Raw genomic sequence first — 22,420 nt, forward strand, 5'->3', positions numbered from 1 at the left:
TTTTTTTTTTTTTTTTTTTTTTGGTACCAGGGATTGAACTCAGGTCCTTGTGCTTGAGAGGCAGGCTACCGAACCGCTGAGCTAAATCCTGGCCCCAATATATGTTTTAGTTTTTGTTTTTTTTAATTCTAGAGATCAGAAAAACAAATAGGTTTCCCAGAAAGGAAAGAAATCTCTAGGTGGGACTGAATTCTTTCTGGAGGTTTGGAAGCTTAATTTTTATGGCTTTTTTCAGCTTCTGTTTCCTAGACTACTTCCACTTTCTCTAATGAAGAAGTAGTCATTATATTTTCCCATCTCTGACTTTTTTAAATTCCCTGTCTTAGCTTCCTTGTAATCAAACTGAACTCCCTAGATCTTCAACTTTAACTTCATCATATCGACAAAGCCCCTTTGCCAACTAAATTAATAACCACACTTTCTGGGAAGTGGGTGTAGACATCTTTGTGGAACGATTTAATGCATATGGCACAAGGCAAAGGACACTGTACAGACATTGATGAACAAGTTTTGTGAACAAACATTTAAAATTATCATCTAGCAGTAGAATTGCTGAGTAGAATGATAAATATCATTTAACTTGATGAGAAATTTCCAAATGACTTCTCAAAATGATTGCATTATATTGCATGTTCACTGCCACTAATGGATTTCATTTATTCCACATTTTATTGACACTTAGTATTGTCAAATTTTAAAATTTTAGTAATTTGCTAAGTATATAATAGCATCACAATTTTAGTTTTAATTTTAATTTCTTTGATGCTATTCTGTTGGGAATCATTTTACATGATAATTGATCAAGCATATATCTCTGTATGAAGCATATGCCCATATTTATTGCTTTTTGTTGTCTTATTAAATTTTAAGATTTTTTTTTGTGTGGTGTAACAAATTATGTTTGTCATGTATTTATGTATTTTCACTATTTTTACTATGCATTTTCACTATTTTCACTATTGTTCTGTCTTTGACTTTCTTTTTATATTCTTCAGTAAATGTATTTCTATGAGCAGAAATTTATACATTTAGTGTAATTGCATTTTCAAACATTTTTTTGTTAGTTCTTTGCTTATGCCAACATCCTGAAAATTTTTTCTTTACATTTCACATTTGCATCTGTGATTTATTATATTAACTTTTTAAACAATTGCACTTTCCATTTTAACAATATTTTTAATAAGAAATACAGTAATAACTTGGTTCAGGAATACTCCTGTTTGCAAACAATTTGGATCACAAACAGAAGCAATCAGAAAATATTTGCTTGTTCACAAACTCTGCATCAAAAGTCAAATATAACCATTGCCATGTTCCCCACACAAACCCAAAGGTAGCCATCTTCCCAAAAATCATAAAACAATCTAAATTCATAAACTGAACTGACACTACATTACTTAATTTTCCTCTTTGTTTTCTTTTTAGTAGCCTTCTCCATAAATATTTTAAATCATTTGTATTTTCCAATATTCTTAAATCTCAGCTTCATAAATCAATTGTAAAGTTTTCCTTTGTTAAAATTAATAAATTTCTACTTTTATCAACTCATTTATTCTAGGTAAGATTACCATATTTATGTAAAATATAAATCAGTTAGGGAAATAATGTTAGAATTTAATAAGTTGGGAAATGGAAATCTAACATATAAAAGGCCAGAGATCATCTATATTAAAATAATCACTAGTCAGAATACAAAATATTAGAAAACTAATGATGAAAGGATAAAATATCTGGATATACATTTTTTAAGTATTGAATCAGATACAGTTTAAAATCAATAAAGAATATAACTAAAGATATAGCCTGTACTTTTGAATGGAAGATATAATTCCATAGTTACATAATTTCTCAATAATCTATTTAATGTTGTCATAAACAAAATGTCAAGAAGATCTTGTGGTTAACATGCAGTTCTTTCCATTCAATTTCTAGTTTTTAACATGGTTTGATACTTCAGAATTAAACTAAACCCTTATATTGAATTCATCTTGAAAAATAAATATATAAAGTGTTGAGGAACAATGAAAATTAGACAAATCTAATAAAAGGGTCAACAGTCCTGTAATTTTGAAGTATATTATAAATACTAATTTAAAATAGTTTAGTACTAGAAATGCATAAATGCTTTTAACAGTACTAGAGATAATATAAATAAACCATGAAACTGAATAGGCAAAAAAGAAATAAACTAAAAAAGATTGTTATGGCTTGTGTCTACATATCCCCCCAAAGCCTCATGCAGTCATAGTTGGGGCTTTTTCAGAGGTGGCTGGATCTAGAGTGTGATGCTGGGATTAATTCATGGTGCAATGCTAGGCTCAGGGGTGGTAGGATTAAGGATGTGTGTGCTACCCACCCTATGTAGCCTGGATAAGATATAAGAGATAAAAAGAGCTGTGGCCATCCCTTGCTTATGTTGGTATTTCACCCACCATGGACTCTTTCTCCTCTATGATCCCTGTGTGCTACACCACCCTGCCTTGGAGCCAGTCAATTCGGGACTGAAACCTCTACAAACTTTGAGCTAAATAAACCTTTACCCCTTAAAATTTGGGTGTTGAGTATTTTGTCTCAGCAACATCATAAAAGCAACTAACAAAGTGATTAGTTGTAGTTTGTGGTGATCTTAGCATTTCACATTAGTAGCAAAATATGAATAATTCTATAAATCAAGTTATTTAAAGAAACATAAGGATGGATCTTTATTCTTTACAACAAAATAAATTTGATTGGGGAAACATTTAAAATAACCACAAACTTTTGAGAAATTATGTATTTTTTATAATATAGAAATGAGAAAGTCCTACCTAAAATTGACATATTATGTAACAGGCTTAATGTAAAAACAGATAGATACATAGAGCACAAACACACCACTTACCATAAACTAAGTCAAAAAGCCCACAACAAACTGGAGAACAATTTTGTAATATATGCAACAGATACAAAGCAAATTTTCTAAGTGCATTATCTTCAAGAAATAGCCAGATCTACAAATAGACAATGTATAGATTATAAACACAAAACTTCAATAACTATATGAAGAGTTTTTTGACTCATATACTCATAATTATGTAAAGTAACTCATTCCAAAAGATACCAAGTAACAAAATAAACACACATCTCAGAACCTGTTGGAGCTTACATTATGGTCAGCAGATGGTAGACAATAAGAAAAATAATGAAACAGTTTACTAGGTGAAGATTGAGGATTTCTTTGTTTTGTTTTATTATTGTTTTTGTCTTTGTTTTAGGTACCAGGGATCAAACTCGGGTCCTTGCACTTGTGAGGCAGGCAGCAAACCACTGAGCTAAATCCCCAACCCAAGATTGAGGATTTCTAAGGGAAGAGGGTAGCACTGTGGTTTTATACCTAGCAATAAAGGTTGCCTCCAGTGATGGTAACAATGAAGTGGTACTTGTCCCGATTTCACACCCAGTAGAATTGTGTGCACAGCAAAAACCAAATGCAAAAATTTTTATAGAATTACTTGTGACAGCAAACAACCTGAAGCAATACCATCTATCAAGCTATATTTAGAATAAATGAAAATTTTGGTAATTTCATACAATGTAATCATATACAATGTCACCTCAGTTTAAGAACTTAATTTGTTTTAGGATTGGGGGAAGATGCTTGCCTTTATGTTTGTGGGGGGAAGGTGATCATACCTGTGTTTGTCTCACGATAAAGAATTTGTAAACAGAAACAAAATTTTGTGGAATGCTTTGCTTGTGAACCGAATTGTTTGCAAATGTACATCAATGAATTAGAATGTACTACAGTTACAATGAAACAGTGCTAAAATCTATGCAAAATATGTAACAGAAACCCCATTATGAGGGTCCACTCACATTGATTTTGAAATTAGGAAAAATTAAAAAATAGGTTTAAAAATTAAAATAGGGATATATGTGAAGTAGAAAGACAGTACAATAAGTGGACTGTGCATGAAGAAGCTGTTTAGAGAACAAAGAATGTTATTATTTCTTGGCCTGAATACTTGTAAAGGTCACACAATGGTTTTCTAGTGTGATAATTCATTCACCTCTGCATGTATAATCTGTGAACTTCTCCACATGACTGTTGTACATAAAAAGTAATGACCTAACTTCCTGACTGTACATGCCTCCAAATTATTATTATTATTGAATTTTAAACACCAAACCAGAGCAAAGCTATTATTTTTATCTTTTCCTTCATTCTCCCTCTACTCAATGAGCATTTGGATCTGTAGATTTGAGTATCTAATTTCAAGAAAGATTATCAGTGTTTTTCTTTTCTTTTTTTTTTTTTAAGAAATATTTAAGCTTCACTGGACCTCATATCTCTGGATCTCTGCCTTCTATATCCACTATATTCATTTTTTTAAAATTTTCATTAGTACAGAGGATTGTACAAAGGGCATTGTATACAGTAGGCTTCAACATTAAGCTATATCCCTAGCCTCTCCTACCATGTTTATTGTTATAAATTTTATGTCTTTAAATATTTTGGGAGCATTTTATCAGCACTGTTTGTTTTTGAAATTATTCATGAGATTTCCAGAATCACTTTTGAGTACTAGTGATTTTCTTTCTGAAATCACTTCTCACTTTGTAGCATGGCAGTCATTTAGTTTGGTTTTTCTTAATTGAATTTATTGGTATAATCTATGTAGACAGTACAGTTACATTCATTACTGGGATCTTGTACCTTTACATGACAGGTCTTGCTTCTCATTTTTTCCCCTTGTCCCCATGCTCCTTTCACCCCCTCCTCCTCTCCCCACCTACAAACACTTTATTCAATTTTTACATTTTTGCATATTTTCCCCTTTTCCTTATTCCCCTTCCCCTACCCTTTTCACTGTCCCTACACCTTTAGTCCTTTTCTTCCTGTTTCACATTGCTAATTAACAGTTAGGATCTTGAGTACCATTTTAGTTTTTCACACCAGAGAAACTATTCGGCATTTGCACATGTGTGACTTATTTATTTGACTCAGGACTATATCCTCAAAATGTACCCATTTACCTATGAATGAATCTACTTTCTCATTCTTTATGGCTGAGTAGTATTCCATTTTATAGAAAAACCACATCTTCTTTATGCAGGTTCCAAATGATGGGCAGGTGGGCTGTTTCCAAGTTTTAGCTATTATAAACTGTGCCGCTATAAACATGGGTACACATATATCACTGTGGTATGATTCTTCTAATTCTTTTGGAAAGATACCCAACAGAGAGATGGCTGAGTGAAATGGAAACTCTAATCCTAGTTCTTTGAGGTATCTCCATATTGACTTCCACAGTGGTTGAACCAGTCTGCACTCCTGCCAACAATGGAGAAGGGTTCCTTTCTCCCCACAACCCCTCCAACATTTGTTATTGTGTGATTTCTTGATAGCAGCCGTTCTTTGTGGGGTGAGGTGGAATCTCACTGTTGTTTTCATATGCATCTCTCGAATGACCAGAGATGTGGAACATGTTTTCATATATTTACTTGCTGTTCCTATTTCTTTGTCTGAGAAATGTCTGTTCATTTCAGATGCCCATTTTTGAATTGGGTCTTTATATATGGGGGGGCTGTTTGTTTTAAGTTCTTTATATATTCTAGATAATAGTCCTTTGTCTGAGGAGTAGCTGGTAAAAAGCTTTTCCCACATTATAGGCTGTCTCTTAGTTCTACTGTTAGTTTCTTTTACAGTGCAGAAACTTTTTAATAAGATGAGATCCCACTTGCTGATTCTTTCTGCTAATTCACGTGCTACTTAGGATTTGTTCATAAAGTCTTTTCCTATGCCAATGTCTTCCAGAGTTCTGCCTAACTTATCTTCCAGAAAGTTTACTGTTTCTGTTTTTATATTTAGATCTTTAATATACTTGGATTTTAATTTATTGTATGGTGAGAGATGAGGGTAGTTTTAATCTTTTGCAGGTTGAGATCCAATTTTTCCAACATTATTTATTGAAGAGGCTATATTTCCTCCAGCAGGGATGGTCAGCTCCTTTGTCAAATATGAGGTAGCTGAGTGTATCTGGAATGGTTTTTGTGTCTTCCAATCTGTTCCACTGATCTTCAGGTCTGTTTCTATGCCAGTACCATGCTGCTTTTTTCACTGTGGCTTTGTAGTATAGTTTCAAGTTGGGAATTGTTATACCCACTGCCATGTGTCTGTTGCCTAGTATAGCTTTTGCTATTCTAGGTCTCTTATGGTTCCAAATGAACTTTTGGATTTTTCTTTCTAGTTCTGTGAAATACATTATTGGAAATGCAATTGCATTGCATTGAATCTGTATAACAGTTTTGGTAGTATGGCCATTTTCACAATGTTGATTCTTCCTACGCAGGAGCAGGGGATGTCTTCCCATTTTCTTATATCCTCTTAGATCTCTTTCTTCAGAGTGCTGTAATTTTCAGTGTAGAGGTATTTTGCTTCTTTTATTAGGTTAATTCCTAGATACTTCATTTTTTTTTGTATGGTATTGTGAAAGGAATTGTTTCCTTAATTTCTCTCTCAGTGAGTCTGTTGTTTGTGTACAAAAAGGCTATTGATTTTTGTGTGTTGACATTGTATCCTGCTACTCTGCTAACAGTGTCAATTAAGTCTAGAAGACTTCTGGTGGAGTTTTTTGGGTCTTCAATGTAGAGTATCATATTGTTAGCAAATAATGGCAGTTTAACTTCTTCCTTTCCTGTCTTTATTGCTTTAATTTCTTTTTCTTGTCTATGGTCAATGTTTCCAGAACTATATTGAAGAGGAGTGGTGATCATGAGCATTCTTGTATTGTTCCTGATTTTAAAGTGAAGGTTTTCAGTTTTTGGCCACTTAATATGAGGTTGGCTGTTGATTTTTCATAGATAGCCTTTATTAAATTGAGATATGGACCATCTATTCCAATTTTTTGCACGGTTTTTATCATGAATGGGTGTTGAATTTTGTCAAATGCTTTTTCTGCATTTATCGAGAGGATCATGTGGTTTTAATCCTTGACTTTGTTAATATAGTGTATTACATTTATTGATTTACATATGTTGAATGATCCTTGCATCCCTGGAATAAATCTGACTTGGTTAGGATGTATGATCTTCCTGATGATCCTCTGTATTCTGTTTGCTAGTATCTTATTAAGCATTTTTGCCTCTATGTTCATTAAGAAGATTGGCCTGTAATTCTCTTTTTCAGTTGTGTCTTTCACTGGTATGGGAATCAAAGTGATACTTGCCTCCAGGAATGAATTTGGAAGTGTTGCTTCCTTTTCAATTTCATTGAAAAGTTTAAACAGTAGTGACAATAGTTCTTCTCTAAATGTCTTGTGAAATTCAGCAGTGAATCCATCAGGACCTGGGCTTTTCTTTCTTGGTAAGTTTTTAATTACATTTTCAGTTTCACTTATTGTAATTGGGGCGTTTAAAATGTTTTTATCTTCTTCATTCAACTTTGGTAATTCATAAGTATCTAGAAATCTGTCCATTTCTTCTGTGTTTTCCATTTTATTAGAGTACAAGTTCTCAAAGTAGGCATTAATGATCCTCTGGATTTCTGTTGGATCTGTTGTGACTTCTCCTTTTTCATTTCTGATTGCATGGATCTGAGCGTTTTCTTTCCTTTTTTGATAAGGTTTGCTAAGGGTTTATCAATTTTATTTATTCTTTCAAAAAACCAACTCTTCAATTTATTTATTTTTTTTAATGTTTTCTTCGTTACTATTGCATGGATTTCTTCTCTAATCTTTATAGTTTCCTCTCTTGTTGAGCTTTGGGTTTATCTTGCTCTTGTTTTTCTAGGAATCTAAGATTCATTGTTAGGTTGTTTCTTTGAACTTGTTCTATTTTCCTGGTGTGGGCTTTCAATGCTATGAATTTTCCACATAGAACTGCTTTCATTTTGTCCCATAGATTTCTGTATGATGTATTGACATTTTCATTTATTTGTAAAAACTGTTTGATTTCTTCTTTAATTTTCTCTGTGATCCATTGTTCAGGAGAGTGTTGTTCAATTTCCATGTGTTTGTGAAGTTCCTATGGTTTCTTATGTTATTGATCTCCAGCTTTATTGCACTGTGATCTGATAGTATACAGGGAATAACTTTTGCATTTGTTCAAACCTGTTCTGTGAACTATTATGTGATCTATCTTGGAGAATAACCCATGTGCAGCTGAAAAGGATGTATATTCTGATTTTGTGTGGGTGAACATTCTATAGATGTCTAATAAGTCCATGTGTTCAAAAGCTTAGTTTAGTTCTAGTATTTCATTGTTGATTTTTTGCCTAAATGATCTTTCTATTTGAGATAGTGAGGTATTTAGATCCCCTGATACAATTGTATTAGTGTTTATATGGTTTTTCATATTACTTAGTATTTGTTTTGTGTAGTTGGGGGCATTTATATTTGGTGCATATATGTTTATGACTATCAACTCTTCCTCTTGAATTGTTCCCTTTACAAGGATGTAGTGGCGTTCTTTGTCTCTCTTAATGAGTTTTGGTTTGAAAATTACTTTTTCTGCAAATAACATTGCTACCCCTGCTTTTTTCTTGGCTCCTGTCACGTGGAGAATTGTTTTCCACCCTTTTGCTTTCAGGCTATGGGCTTCTTTTTGTGTTAGGTGTGTTTCTTGTATACAATATATTATTGGATTTTGCTTCTTAATCCAGTCTGCCAGTCTATTTCTCTTGATTAGTGAATTGAGGCCATTGACATTGATGGATATAATTTATATGTACTAACTTCTTATTGTCATTTTATTGTCCTTTTGTTGACTCTTTTTAATTTTTTGCCCTCTCCTTTTAGTTGCTTGCCTTGACTATTTGGTTTGCTCTGCTGGGCCTCGTGGTGTTGTGCTCTTCATTGTCTTTTTCTAGGATATTATTTACAATTATTTGGAGTGCTTGTTTGGAATTCATGAAGTTTCTCAGGTGTTCTCTGTGAAGGAAGTATTTTATTTCCCCATCCATTTTAAAAGAGAGTTTTTCAGGATACATCAGTCTAGGTTGAAGGCTGTTTTCTTTTAGGGCTTGAAATAGATCACTCTAGGCTCTCCTGAACTGAAGGTTTGTGTTGAAAAGTCTGCTGTGATTCTGATGGGCTTTCTTTTGTATGTGATTTGTTTCTTTTCTCTTACCACTTGTAGTAGAAGTATTTCATGGCTTCTATTATGGTCCTGAAGTCATCTATTTTTTTTGTCAAATTCTGTTCTAGAGTCTCGAATCATGACTTTCATTTTGCTCACCATCTCTGTGGTTATCTGGAAAATTATTTCTGCTTTGAATTTTTGTAGAACCTGATTGATCAGTTTTGTTACTTCCTGTGTTGTGAGTTCTGAGTGTCCTGGTATTTCACTATAAGACTTTTCATCCTCCTTTGCCCTGCTGTTTGTCATTGGTGAACTGGAAGACTGTCTTTATGTCTTGGTTAAGTGTTTTCTCATTTTTATTTTTGCTTTTGGATTGTCTTTGATTCAATCTCTGGGTCATTAAATCTTCCTGATATTATTGCTCTTCAGCCCCCAACTCTTTAATGACTGATAGACATTCTTTCACAATATCAGAGAAAACAACTTATCCAATCAGTCCCTAACCCTTGTCCCAATTGATATAATCAGCAACACAACAGGATCAATCACCTCTTGCAAACTGACCTCTTGTGGTAGTTGTCAATCCATCACCCCCAAATCATGCAAATTAAATTAAAATCAGGAAGCATCCCAAAATATGTTTGCAGTGGACAAACTCCTCAATATGGTGTATTTACTATTTGGGATGGGGGCCTAGGCCTAATTAGGACCAGAAGAGTAAACAACTAAAAGAACTGAAGAAAGTTTCAAGTGAAGCCAGAGGACACAGAATAACCACACAATCTTTAGGAAACTGTAAAACTCAAAAGGGATAGACAGAGTCCAAGTATAAGGACAAGAATATATCCCCTTAATAGCTATAGGGACTCAATTTCCCTTGAAACTACTGACCTTTGAGTGAGGCTCAATTTTGGAAAAAAAAGAACATTGATGAAAAAGAAAAAAATGATAAAAGAAGAAATCTGAATTAGGGCAGGAGTAGGAACAGAAAAGGAGGTGAGGGCCAATATGGTAGAGCAAGAGACTGAATTGGTAAAACAGGACAGAGAAAAGAATTTACAGAGTGGAATGGGGAAAAGAAAGAAGAGGACAAAAAAATGACCTTGAAGGGCCTCTTTCAGGTTATATTTCTGCTGTCATAACACACATCGTGTGCAGCCATGTGTAGAACTATATCCCCCTATCTCTTCTAGTTGAAGGCAGAACCCCATGACTCAGACTGACCTCAGGCCACAAGGACCAGTTTGAGCTCCCTAAGCTCCTGAAGGGTTGAACTCCAGACAGTTTTATTGCAGGTTTCCCCTGCCCCTTCTTTACAGATGTTCGAATTTGGGAGCTCAGAAAATCACCCTTTATAACCAGCTATGTCCCTGCACAGTACATCCATGAACTGGCACATTCAGGGGATCTGAGAGTGGGGAAGAGGAGGTTGGCTCAGCAGCCCCTGCACAGCTACCCTCCTGGTGCGGGGGCAGTGATGGCAGCACCCATGACAAAGGCCGTGGCTATCTGGACCCATGGGCTGGGTCCAGGTGGGCGGGGGGCTCTGCAATGTCCCCACAGAGTGGCTCTCTCCACATCTCACCTTGTTGGCTGGCTCTTGGGCGGTGATGGTGGCCTCATTTAGTTTATTAAAGTTAGGTGTTCTTTTTTTCACATCACAAAGATTATACTTTCCTCTTTTAAATCAGTCATTTTCACTTGATTTGGTTTATCTAACAAAGTGTGACTGGAAGACAAATATAGACCTTATGAGCAGAGTCTTTAAGAGTCAGGAGATATTTGCCACATCTTGTTAATAATCCTTCTGCCTCAGTGATCAGCAACACTTCATATTTTGACACCTTCACCATTTTGGGTTCCAAGGTGAAAACAGTTTGTAACACAGTACATTGTTAATCCACGTTAGGTATGTGGCATAAGCAAGAAATAATATATTACTCTTTTAAAGCCATTGACATTTCTGAATTTTTTGTTATTGTAGTACTATCTTACCTATCAGAATGGATTCACCCCATAGTCATTACTAATCTTTTCCTAATATTTCAAGAAGTAATTTATACAATTTTTTCTTCTTACTTTCATATTTATTATGAGCTTTCCATTTATTTCTTCATAGTCATTGCTATTATATATTTTCTTATATTGTGCAATTTTTCATAGATTTCATGTGTTGTTTATCTAAAATGTAAATATTCTTATGTGGTGAGTACTCTTGGTTTCCTTTACTATATGTACAGCTATGGCTAGAATTTTCCAATATATTAAAAGGGCTGCTAAATCTAGATTCATATCTATTATTAAGTTATACAACTACCTGACATTAAGGAATCTGAGTTACAAGTAGCCTCAGCAGATAAAGATTTTTCTACATGCCCTTTCTTTCATGTTTAGTAAAGCTACCTCACCAGCTGTCGTTTCTATGTCCAGGTTCCATTTGGCTGAAGCAGACTCTACCTGTGTTTGTGCTGAATCTCTTCTTTGGTATATATCACATCCAAGGAAAGCTCATATTGCCTCAGTAAGGGGCCCTTGCTTCCTGTCAAGATGTGCTTTGTAAAGTTTTCCAAAAAAGTTGGTTTATCACTTTGATTTTTGTAATATTTAATATTATAAAAATAGAGTACATATAAGTTAATAAACTGAATATATTTGAGGTGTCAAAATTTTCATACCTCCCCACCCCATGCCCATTCAAACTCATACATCTATTTCTCTGGAAAAAGCTCTCAAGTGTGTGTGTGTGTGTGTGTGTGTGTGTTTGTGTGTAGTTTAACCTTCAAAATCTTAGATAATTTATGTATATCTTTTTTTTTGCTTTAAATATTTTTGATAAGTATCACTTGATTCCTTGAAATTTAAGAGGAAAGAGAAATGTTTTACTAAGTAAACCTTTAATCCACTCCACTTTGAAGTGCACGACAAAAGTATTTATATACTTTTATTTTTGTTAGATTAAATTTAATATTTTAAATATTAACACCTTTTACCTTTGCTTTGACAATTCCTCTGCCCTTCACATTCCTCTGTCTCTGTGCTTCATTTACATGTATTTCTGACATTACATTTTCTAAACATTTACTTTGTTTTACACCCACAACTAAGTAATACACAATTTGTCCATGAATCAACTAAAGTGAAAACAATTTAACATAGTTTCCTTATGGTGAATAACTAGGATTCCATTGCCCATCCAGTGTGAACAATACCATAAGTCCTGAGCCACGTAAAAAGACTGTCAGAAACATCAAAGGAAAGATGTATTTACCAACATTCCCATAAATGTGTAAAACAAATTGTTTATACACAATTAATTTTTTATGGAATTTCACATTGTCATTCTTTTTATTTTGAATAATGTGCTTTATGATGTCTTAGGTTTCCATCATCCCTGAATTGTAGAATCAATCTTCTTGGACTTTTTTTTATCCCCAGATATCCCCTCCTATTGTCCACAGTTTTCCTTCAACATTTGAGAATGGCTTGGTTACCTTCAGGCCTACTGACCCACTGTCTTTGAGACATTTTCCCTCATTGGCCTCTTTTTCTGTTCTTTCATCTTTTATTTCTTGATCTACTGTCTAATTTTACAGAGTACACTGTTGAATAACTAGAAAGTGGGATTTAACTACAAAAGTGGGATGTGGTTGTTCATTATATGGTGTGGGATTTAACTGTCTTTCCTCAATAACCTTTGTCCTATTTTTGTTAAGGATTGGAAACCAATGTCTTTTCTATTTTTCCTTTCTCTTTCTTGTACTTTCATTTACGTATGCATATACTTATTTAATTACTTTTGGCAGTAATGAAGTTCTCAAATATCTTGGTTCTAGGTATGCCTAAAAAATTTAATAAAGTATTTGTGTACTGGAGACCCCCACAGTCGGTTCCAGTCTCCTGCCCAGTGTATGACACAGGATTGAAGACAGACTCAAGGATAGAGTTAAAGAAAAAGTGGGGAGCGAGGACAGTCAGTGCTGAACAAGCAGCAAAGTTCTTGATAAGTCCAAGCCACTGAATTTTATTGGTAATCAAATTGGGGTACAACGGAACTATGTGTGAGGTCATGCAGTCATGCAGTTGCCATGGATACTAATTCAGGCAACCTTGTGAAGGAAGAGACGATGCATTCTTGAATGAGGATCAGAATAGACAAAATATAGGGTTGTAATTAGAACCTTGTCCTTCTAGTTACGAAGGTTTTAGTCATGGGAATAGAATTTGGGTGTGTGTTACTCCGACCTTAGCTGCTGTGTTATCTCATATTGAGTCCCACAGCTTCACAGGCATGGTCTCTGCTATGGCCATTAGTGAGAAAGTCATGCTAACCTGTGCATGACTGAGGTGCTTATGAGATGTTTCCATGAGTCATGTAAGCTTCAGTCAGACTCGCTTCCTAAAATGAGCCAATTGTGGATTAACTCTTCTTAGCCTGCACTGCTTACAACTTACTTTGGGAATAATCAATAAAGTGATCCCCCACATTGTTGGATACAACTCCTTCTTGAGAACACTACTTCTGTGAATGCAAATAGGTCCTACATGCTCCACAGACACACATGTACCAACTTCTAAGAGTAATGCATGAATGATGGGAGGGAATTCTAAAGCCACTTGAAACATGAAACAACCTGGCAAATGAAAGTGGTGTACAAAAGATAACAAAAAAAAAAGGGACAGATGGGGATTCCCATCTGTTTACATCCTAAAGCAACTTTACTGTCCCTGTTATAATGCATTGCTTTTGCAAATACGATGTTCAGCTACTTAGAATTACATTTTAGAAAGAAAAGAAGAAAGATGTATATTTAATTTGAGCAACTGTTTTTGTTTTTGTTATTGTTGTTTTGTTTTGCTTTGTTTTGAGTTGCAGGGAACTGAACCCACGGCCTTAGTCATGGGAGGCATGTTCTCTACCTCCTGAGCTTCATATACTGTTATAGACGTCATTTAATAGGTAGCTATTAAATACGATTGCATTTGAAAGTAGTAGTAAAATTTCTGGGTTTTTAAACATTCAAAACTAGCTCAGATCTACCCTGATATTTAGTTAATACTATTTGTGATTATGAAATTCAGAGTTGAAAATTACCTGGCATCAATTCCATAGGTAATTTCTTTTTTCTAGCATTCAAGATGTTGAAAATCTGATGCAAGTCTGATTTTTTTTCTTTGATTGAGATATGTTTCCCCTCTGAAAAATTTAATGATCCTTTAATTTTCTTGATGTTATAAAACTACCAGAATGTATCTGGTTGTGATTTTTGTTCTGCTTTGTTTCCATTTATTACTCAATGTCATATTGGCTGAAGATATATGCTTTTTCACAACTCAGAGAATGTATCCCTCATTATTTCTTGTATCCTATTTTCTTTTCTTGTCCCATATGTGCATTTGTCAGATATTGGAGTTCTGCACGCAAATTTTTGGTTACATTATTTTCCTTATATTTTTCATTCTGCTTTTCTTTCTCTGGATTGTGGGAGATCTCCTATTTTTAGGCACTTTTATTGTCTTTAAAACTTTAACAGTTAAATTTTTAATGTCCAACATATCTTCCTTATTGTAATTTCTTTTCAATAGCATTAAAGTATACTCTTGCAGATAACTTTTCACATATCTTTGCTAATTTTAATTAAAGAATACTTTTTGGTATTTATCAACGTAGAACATTTTAACTCCTGACTTGTTTGGAAAATCTTTTTTAAAATCTTTGATTGGTTGATCATGTTATTTATCTCTTAATTCTTCTAACTTTTGATATGTGTCTTACAATCTTTACTAACTTATAAATGAAAAGTAGCCAGTTCTTTGGTTATTTTCCACTGCTATAAGGAACTGATTTCTTCACCATAGCTATATGTCCCCCTTTGGAGGGGATCTCACAAGAAAGATGGGAAATGTGAATGGTATGTGGCAGTTAGGCATCTAAACTACAGAATGAGTCACCTATTCTGACGCTTAACTGCTTCAACTTTTCCTAGATGACTATTTAATTTTTCTATAGAAGAGAATTTAGGTAGTTTGGCTCAGGGCAAATATCACCCTGTCTTAACTCTACAAGAAGAAAAGTGAGAGGGGAGGGAGGTATATGAAACAGGAGTGGTTATTCTGTACAGAGACCTGTAATGAACTTGGTGTTTATTTTTGCTTTTCGTTGTTACTTTCGTTCTACTTACTGGTTAAAGCTGAAGTCAGATGCTCTCTGGGGTATCACGGGGTTCACTGGTTTCTCTGTTCCCTACATCTTTCTCTGTATGATTAAACCACCCAATTACCATGTTTCAATATTGCATTGAAAAAATTCACTCATTGAAAATTTTGCAAGTGTATTAGTCACTCTTCCTGTTGCTGGAACAAATTAATTAATGACCACAACTTAAAGGAGGACAGGTTTATTTGGCTTAGTTTCAGAAGATTCAGCTGGCTTTGAGGCAAAAACATCATGACAGAAGGGAATGGCAGAACAAAGCTTCTTAGTTCAAGGTAGCCAGAAAGCAGAGAGGAACATCAGAGAAAAAGAAGTAGGGGACCAGATATAGAGCCCAATATCACACTTCTACGATGCACCCCCACACACGCAGAAGGGTATTTTACTAATCTCCTAGGCAGCTCCGAAGCCAATCAAATTAAGAAATAAGCTTAACTATCACACTATCCAATTACTTTTTTTTCTCTATTCTCTTTTTTTTCTGTCATTCTTTGACTTTTATGAGTAGAAATATATCATACTGTATTAAATTAATATCAAATAGAGCTGATGCGTGGCCATAAAATGGAATCCAAGACTTGTGTCCACTGAATATTTTCCCTAACCTCCAGACCTCTCCTTTTGTTAATAAGATATTTCACCTGACCTAACAAAAAACAACAAAGTTGTTAATTCAGGCAATTGAAATATCCAAGTTTAGATAAATCTCCAAGTGTGGCCCTATCCCAGATTTAGACATGCTCGTCCCTCAATCCCTCCATCTCTTAGGCCAGTATTTTTCTCTTTGAACATTATTCTGTGATTCCACCTGCATCTCTGAGTTTACTCACATCTACCCAAAATAAAGACTGGAAGAAGAGAACTTCCCAGAGTTCAATAAATTAAAGAGGCAATAGTCAATAGCAGCCAGGTGTGATGGTGCATGCCTGTAATCCCAGCACTCAGGAGGCGGAGGAAGCAGGATTGCTGTGAGTTTGAGACCAACCTGGTCTACATAGTGAGTTCCAGGTCAGTCTCAACTACATAGTGAGACCCAGTCTCAAAAAACCAAAAAAAAAAAAAAATTGTCATAGTATATAGATTTGGGGCATGAATTCATCTCTAAACCATTTATAGCAGTGAAAGGCCTGCAATGCTCTGATTGTCTATTCTAAAGCCAGGAATGGTTTGGCTGACATTGTTGGTATCTCTAGAATTCCATTCTCTCTTTCTCCCCTTTGCAGTACAACTCTTGGCTTTTAGCTAGCCTCATGATTCCATTTTCCAGCCTCCTTTACAGCTATGTCCTGTGGCTGTGTTCTGATCCACAGCATGTAAGAAATGGTACCTATCATTCACAGAAGTGAACTTAAAGGAAGACCATGCTAAATCACCAAAAGTGATCCATCTGATATCTGTAACACTAAGGGACTTGCTTATAATTTATATGAAATAACCTGTTCCAGTTATTATCTTGGATTTTTCTTTTGTTCACAACTATATTCAATCCTTTTAAATACAGGCATTGTCAGCTGCATTCCAACCATGTGAATTAGCACTGGACTGAAGCAGTTGACTTAAACACTAATTAGCTTTCCTACTTTACTCTAGAAGTATGGAACATCAGTGCTGGTCAGGCAGATAAAAAAGATCTGTTTGTGGACAGACAGGTAGGATCTGAACTGAGAATGCCTAAGTTAAAGATTAGTGAAGCAAAAGGTTGTAAAAGAAAGTTATGTGTACCAATCCAAGCTCCAGCTTTTACATGACTATTTCTGTGTGCACTTGTTAGATCTTTCTTGAAGTATCTGCCTTTGGGAAGATAATCTTCTCTAGTTTCTATTACTGATGCCTGGTTTTCCCTATTTCAATATTGCTTGTCATTATAAATTTTATTTTAGTTTCGAGCTCTTACCCTTACATGAAAGTCTATAAAGCATTTTCCCATTAACTTTTTAAGCAATTCAATTTTTAAAATAAATACTACTGTTTAAAATAAAAACCTTAAGAAGCCTTTCAGCTACTTTGATGTAGATAATATTTGAAGGAACTTCTTTTTTTTTTCTTAGTTTCTTTAGAATAATTAGTCCTTGGGAAATATTTGTATTTTGGGGAAGAAAGCTATATTCAATTAAAAATGATAATCCCAGTCAGAAAATTAGTCAAAACTTTTGTCAGCTTTAAGAATATTTTAAAGAAATGTGTTTTGCTTATTAAGATAAATATTAAAATTAAAAAAAAACTTCATAAAAGCAGACCTGCTAGACCAGGGTAAATCAAGGATTTACATTCAGCTGTCTCACTCATCACCTATGCAACCACTTCAGACATATTAGAAAATGTGAGATGTTTATCTTTCTCTGTCCCCTTTGGTCAAACTGAATTTGATATTCAGAATCAAACTCTTCCAGACAGCTATCTTTATCCATGAGCATAATCTTCACCCTACTGAGGTTTTTTTCTTCAAATCTCCAATATTTGCTGTAACATTTTCCTTAAAGGTTCCATTCTAAAGCATATACCTTTTTCTGTACCTGCCATTCTCACGGGTCTCTCCGTGCACCTTCTTACCTTCTCCACACCTCTCCTGGGAATGGCACCTTTCCCACCAAGCTCACGTTTTCTCCTAGGATCTGCAATATTTGTTCTTTGTACTCATAGACACATGACTGACTTCCAAGTTCTGTCCTCCTTAATCTCTGGTCTCTTCTTGATCTTCTCAACTTAAACTTATATTCATTATTCCAAACAATATGAAACGGAAGACTTATTTTCAGTGCAGGCACCACTTTGTTTCACTGAATGTACCTGGAACACAAATCTACTGCTTTTTCTCTGGTGCTAATAACTAAAGAAAGAAATCAGACTGGCACAAATTGATGCCTCTAAACACTTCAAGACTTCTGGACAAAAACAACCTGTAACATTTTAGCTCACAATGCATCTATCCCATAAGCATGATTCAAGTCTTGAATCCCACCACCCTCCATCTGTTCAAGGATAACACGGAGGCCACAATAAAGAAACTAGATCCGCGGTCTGACCTTGATGCCACAGTTATCTGCACCTGCAAATGTCTCTCCGTCTTCTTCTACCACAGAATCGCTGCCCTTTAGGAATTCTTTGTTAATGTGGAATCCTGGGTCCTGTTTTCCTTCCTGAATCTTCAAGGACTTGAATCTATGTCTCCTTTCAGATTTCCTATATGTCCTTGTATCTTGGCCTCTCCTCTTATTATCTAAAAATAACCAAGTTTTTCCTTCAATAGAACAAATAACTAAGCATCTTCTGACCCAGTGAGTTTATCTGTCCACTACCTTTACCTCTTGATTTCTTTGAGATGTTACTGGTACTGACCGTCTCAACATTATTTTGTTCTTATCTTCCAGCTGACAGTATAGTGTTCCTTAATCTCTGAAAATGGCATAACCACTAAAGACATCAGTAGTTTTTGTGGTTAAAATTATTATTTAATTTCTTTTCTTTTTGACTTCAGCCGAATTTGAAACTATCAGTGAAACTATCATTTCTTGAAACTCTATTTCATGGGCCACTGGATGCAATAATTTTTTCTAATAGCATTTCATTGCTATCACTGAGTTTTCTATGGAAATTCTCCTCCCACTATATTTACACATCTAATTTTACAAGCCAAAGTTCTTTAACAATTTTCTAATGTCCATCCATGAGTCCTGTCCCACATTCTCTCCCAAGTGTTCTTATTCATTTTCCTGGTTTTAAGGACCTGTATGAGCTGTTCATTCTATGCCACTATCTCCTACCAGAATTGTCACCTTCCTATTAATCTCTCTCCAGAAGTTCTTCCAGATACACCAGACTCCTTGAGTCCAAAATGAAACTTACCATCTTCAACATACTCCTCTTTTTATTAGAGATAAAGCTCTGTAAACAAAAAGATCTCAATCATATTTGTATTTTTCCATCTCTAGCACTAAGAATAATCCTGGCACATTGTAGGACCCAATAAAGTTTAGCTTAATGAAGGAATTCAATGCATCTTAACTGCAGGATTAACTGTACCATCCCAACACTTTACAAACCACAAATCTGGGTCTACTTTCTTCCCTATAAAACTTAATCATGTTGGCTCTAACTTTCTAAATTACCTTGTAATATTATAAGGACTCCAAACTCCTAACTAGGTTCCACTCTTCTTTAAATTGTCAGAGTCATCTTGCTAGAGTGCAAATAAGTTTATGTTACTAAGTAATATTTTCCAGTGATCCTGCATGACTTCGGTGAAAGTTCAAACAGCATAAACAGGGTGGCCTTTAATGGTCTTACTTGTGCTTTCCTTCCATTCATCCCTCATGGCTCTCTCCTGGTACAGATTCTGGGCCTGACCTTGCCACACGAGCAACTAATCTTACTTCCCTCAGCCTTTTTTCTTCAACTTCAGGGTATTGCTCATGGCTGTCTGCCCAGAATATCAATGCTTTTTTTTTTTTCTCTCTCTCTCTCTTTTGCTCCCAGCAGCAGCTCAAGGCTCATTCTTTGGGCCTTCTCCATGGTTGCGCCCTTCTTCTCACCCTCTGGTCTGGAATGAGATCCTGTCTTAAAGGCAGCCCACACTTTGTTCTCACCCTTCACAGCCGTCACATCGTGATTTAAATGGCTATGACAGTGGCTCCTCCCCACCCCCTGCTGAAGGGTAAATTCGTTGCAGCAACTGCATATTATTTATGTTTGTTTTCCTCACATGTAGTATAGTTCTCAATAAATATACATAAAGTGAATTAATCCCATCTCTCTCAGCTTTTGTTCTCTGTATGGTTCAGTTCTTCGAGATGAAACAGTCGATGTTTTGGATTAGTTTTTGTTTTTCACTGTCACTTTCCAAATAAGCCTGGGTTATGGAAGATTTACTTAATGCAGGAAATGAGTAGAATAAATGTATACATGGATTGCATGCCACGGTAATTAAATCATTAGTGCTGAACACTAGTACTGAGACTAGAGCACGTTAACATATGTTTTTATTTGTCATAAGCAATAAGTAGAGATGAAACCTAGTAATTATAGACTCTGAATTAAAAGGGGGTTTTCTGGGTGGTCTTTGAAGTATGGAAGAAAGAGAAACAAAATGCAAATGTTTGCCAGTGTTTCTTTAGATATCTTTAGTAAATATAATACTGGTGTTCTGATACTCTGTGCTATTTTTAAGAATCAAACTGATAAGATATTTGTATGTGCAATATTATTGTTTCACTCACGTGAGTTCTAGTCACCTTTTTTGACTCTTTCTTCTATTTTCCTATGCTGTCTTTCTCTGACTCCTAATTGTCCCCCTCAAGACATTGATTTCCTCACCCACGCTTTCCTGGTCTTCTTTCTGCTCCACATCAGCACCCTTTCCTCACCTCTCTTTGCCCCTCTCCACTGTATAATTAAGTGAGGAAATGTCTATGTTGAAATCCATTATATATTTTAACTGTTTTTAAAACTGCAGGAATTCTACATCTATTGTTTATAAAATATCAACACAGTTAGTGGTATTTTATAGTATCTCATGAAAAACTGACAAAATGCTTAATGATGTCATTTTTCCCTGATAATGAAATTAATAATCCAACCCAAAGGGTAGACATTGTTTTATCTATTGAGTTACATTATGTTATAGGGACTCAGACTGCTGTTTATTCTTCCTCACAGCTAGGAGGAAGGAGCCCAGAACATTTATATCACCAGTGCAATTGACTGGGTACCTGATTGGAGACATACGCTCTCCTAGTGAAGAGTACACCCTAGCCCCTCTTCGGGATACACTCAAATAACTAATGAATTGATGTTACCTTTAAAATAAAGGAATTTGTTTATTATGTTTATTCCTCATAGATGAGACTAAAAGTGTTATCATGTGAGTAGGCGATAAGGATCTTCTTCATAAGATGCATGAATAATAAGATAGTCATGGAGTATCCATATACAAGGAAATCAGGAGCAAAAATTTTAATAGACATGAACAGACAGGTTTAGGGCACAGTAACCTAGACCCTATCCAGTCTTAATCATCCTTAGCCCAATCCCACCTAGGAGATGAAAGCATGTTTCCTCTTTACATCTCTAAAATATGCTTTCCTCTTTTTGCCTGGAAAGACTATTCCTTAGGAGACAGCATATCACTGTGGCTTTGAAGATCACCTAAAGCCAGGGCAGAGAGAAAGCAAAAAGTAAACTTCATTCATTCATTCATTCAATCATTGGAAAGATGAAGTTTTCTCCTGGTCTATTCAGTGATTTAACAAGTTGCAGTTCAACACAAAATAAATCACACTTGACATCTCTTCTATGGCAGCAGGATCGGGTGTGAGCTGGGCCCCCTAAGAGAGCTGTAAGGGGATTGGAAAGCTCTGTGCAAAGGACCTGAGCAGCTGCTTGGTGGTGGCAACAGCAGCTGTTATGAAGAAATGCCTTTCCCTCCAATGTGCTTCTCTTGCTCTCCTGTCCCTTTCCTTGTCAATAGCCAGTCAACATTTATTGATTGTGCAGAGGCTAAGAGCTCATTCTTCTGCATAGGTTTATCCATCTGCCCCTTTTCTTTTGGCTTACATTGCCTCTCTAGGGTTTTGTTTTGTTTTTATAAACATCTTTCTATCCGCCAGCTTCTTCTCACCATATGGCAATTCTGATATGTATCTTTTTGTTGGGGGGATTGTGAGACAGAAGGAGAGGGGAAAGGGTCCCTAATGGAAACAAAAGATTTAGAATACTTATTAATGGAGTGGATGGTTTAATAAATACTACTATCTTCAGCAGGGTTTTCATCACATGACTGTTAAAACTTTTTTATTCAAAAATAAGGAAGAATGATGTTTATACATATAAATATTATCACACCATCAGCCTCCAAGTCTGTCTTAACTGTCAACATTAAGCAATTCAATTTGGCTTCTTCCTTTACCACTCTAACAAAACCATTTTTCCAGGTCACAAATGACTCTGGCCTAACAAATCTACAGAGCGTTGCTCAATTCTGACCTTACTAGACTTCCCTGCAACATTCCAGACTCTTTATCACTCCTTTCTCCAAAAAATATCATATTCCGCCCCTGACTTCACACTCTCCTAGATTTTCCCTTTCTTTATATATAATCACATTCTTTCTTTCTATCAACAGTTCCATTGTCTCCACTTGATGGCCCAAAATGT

Source organism: Fukomys damarensis, unplaced genomic scaffold (assembly GCF_012274545.1).
Source record: "Fukomys damarensis isolate Sample0158 unplaced genomic scaffold, DMR_v1.0_HiC HiC_scaffold_33, whole genome shotgun sequence".
Lineage (NCBI taxonomy): Eukaryota > Metazoa > Chordata > Mammalia > Rodentia > Bathyergidae > Fukomys > Fukomys damarensis.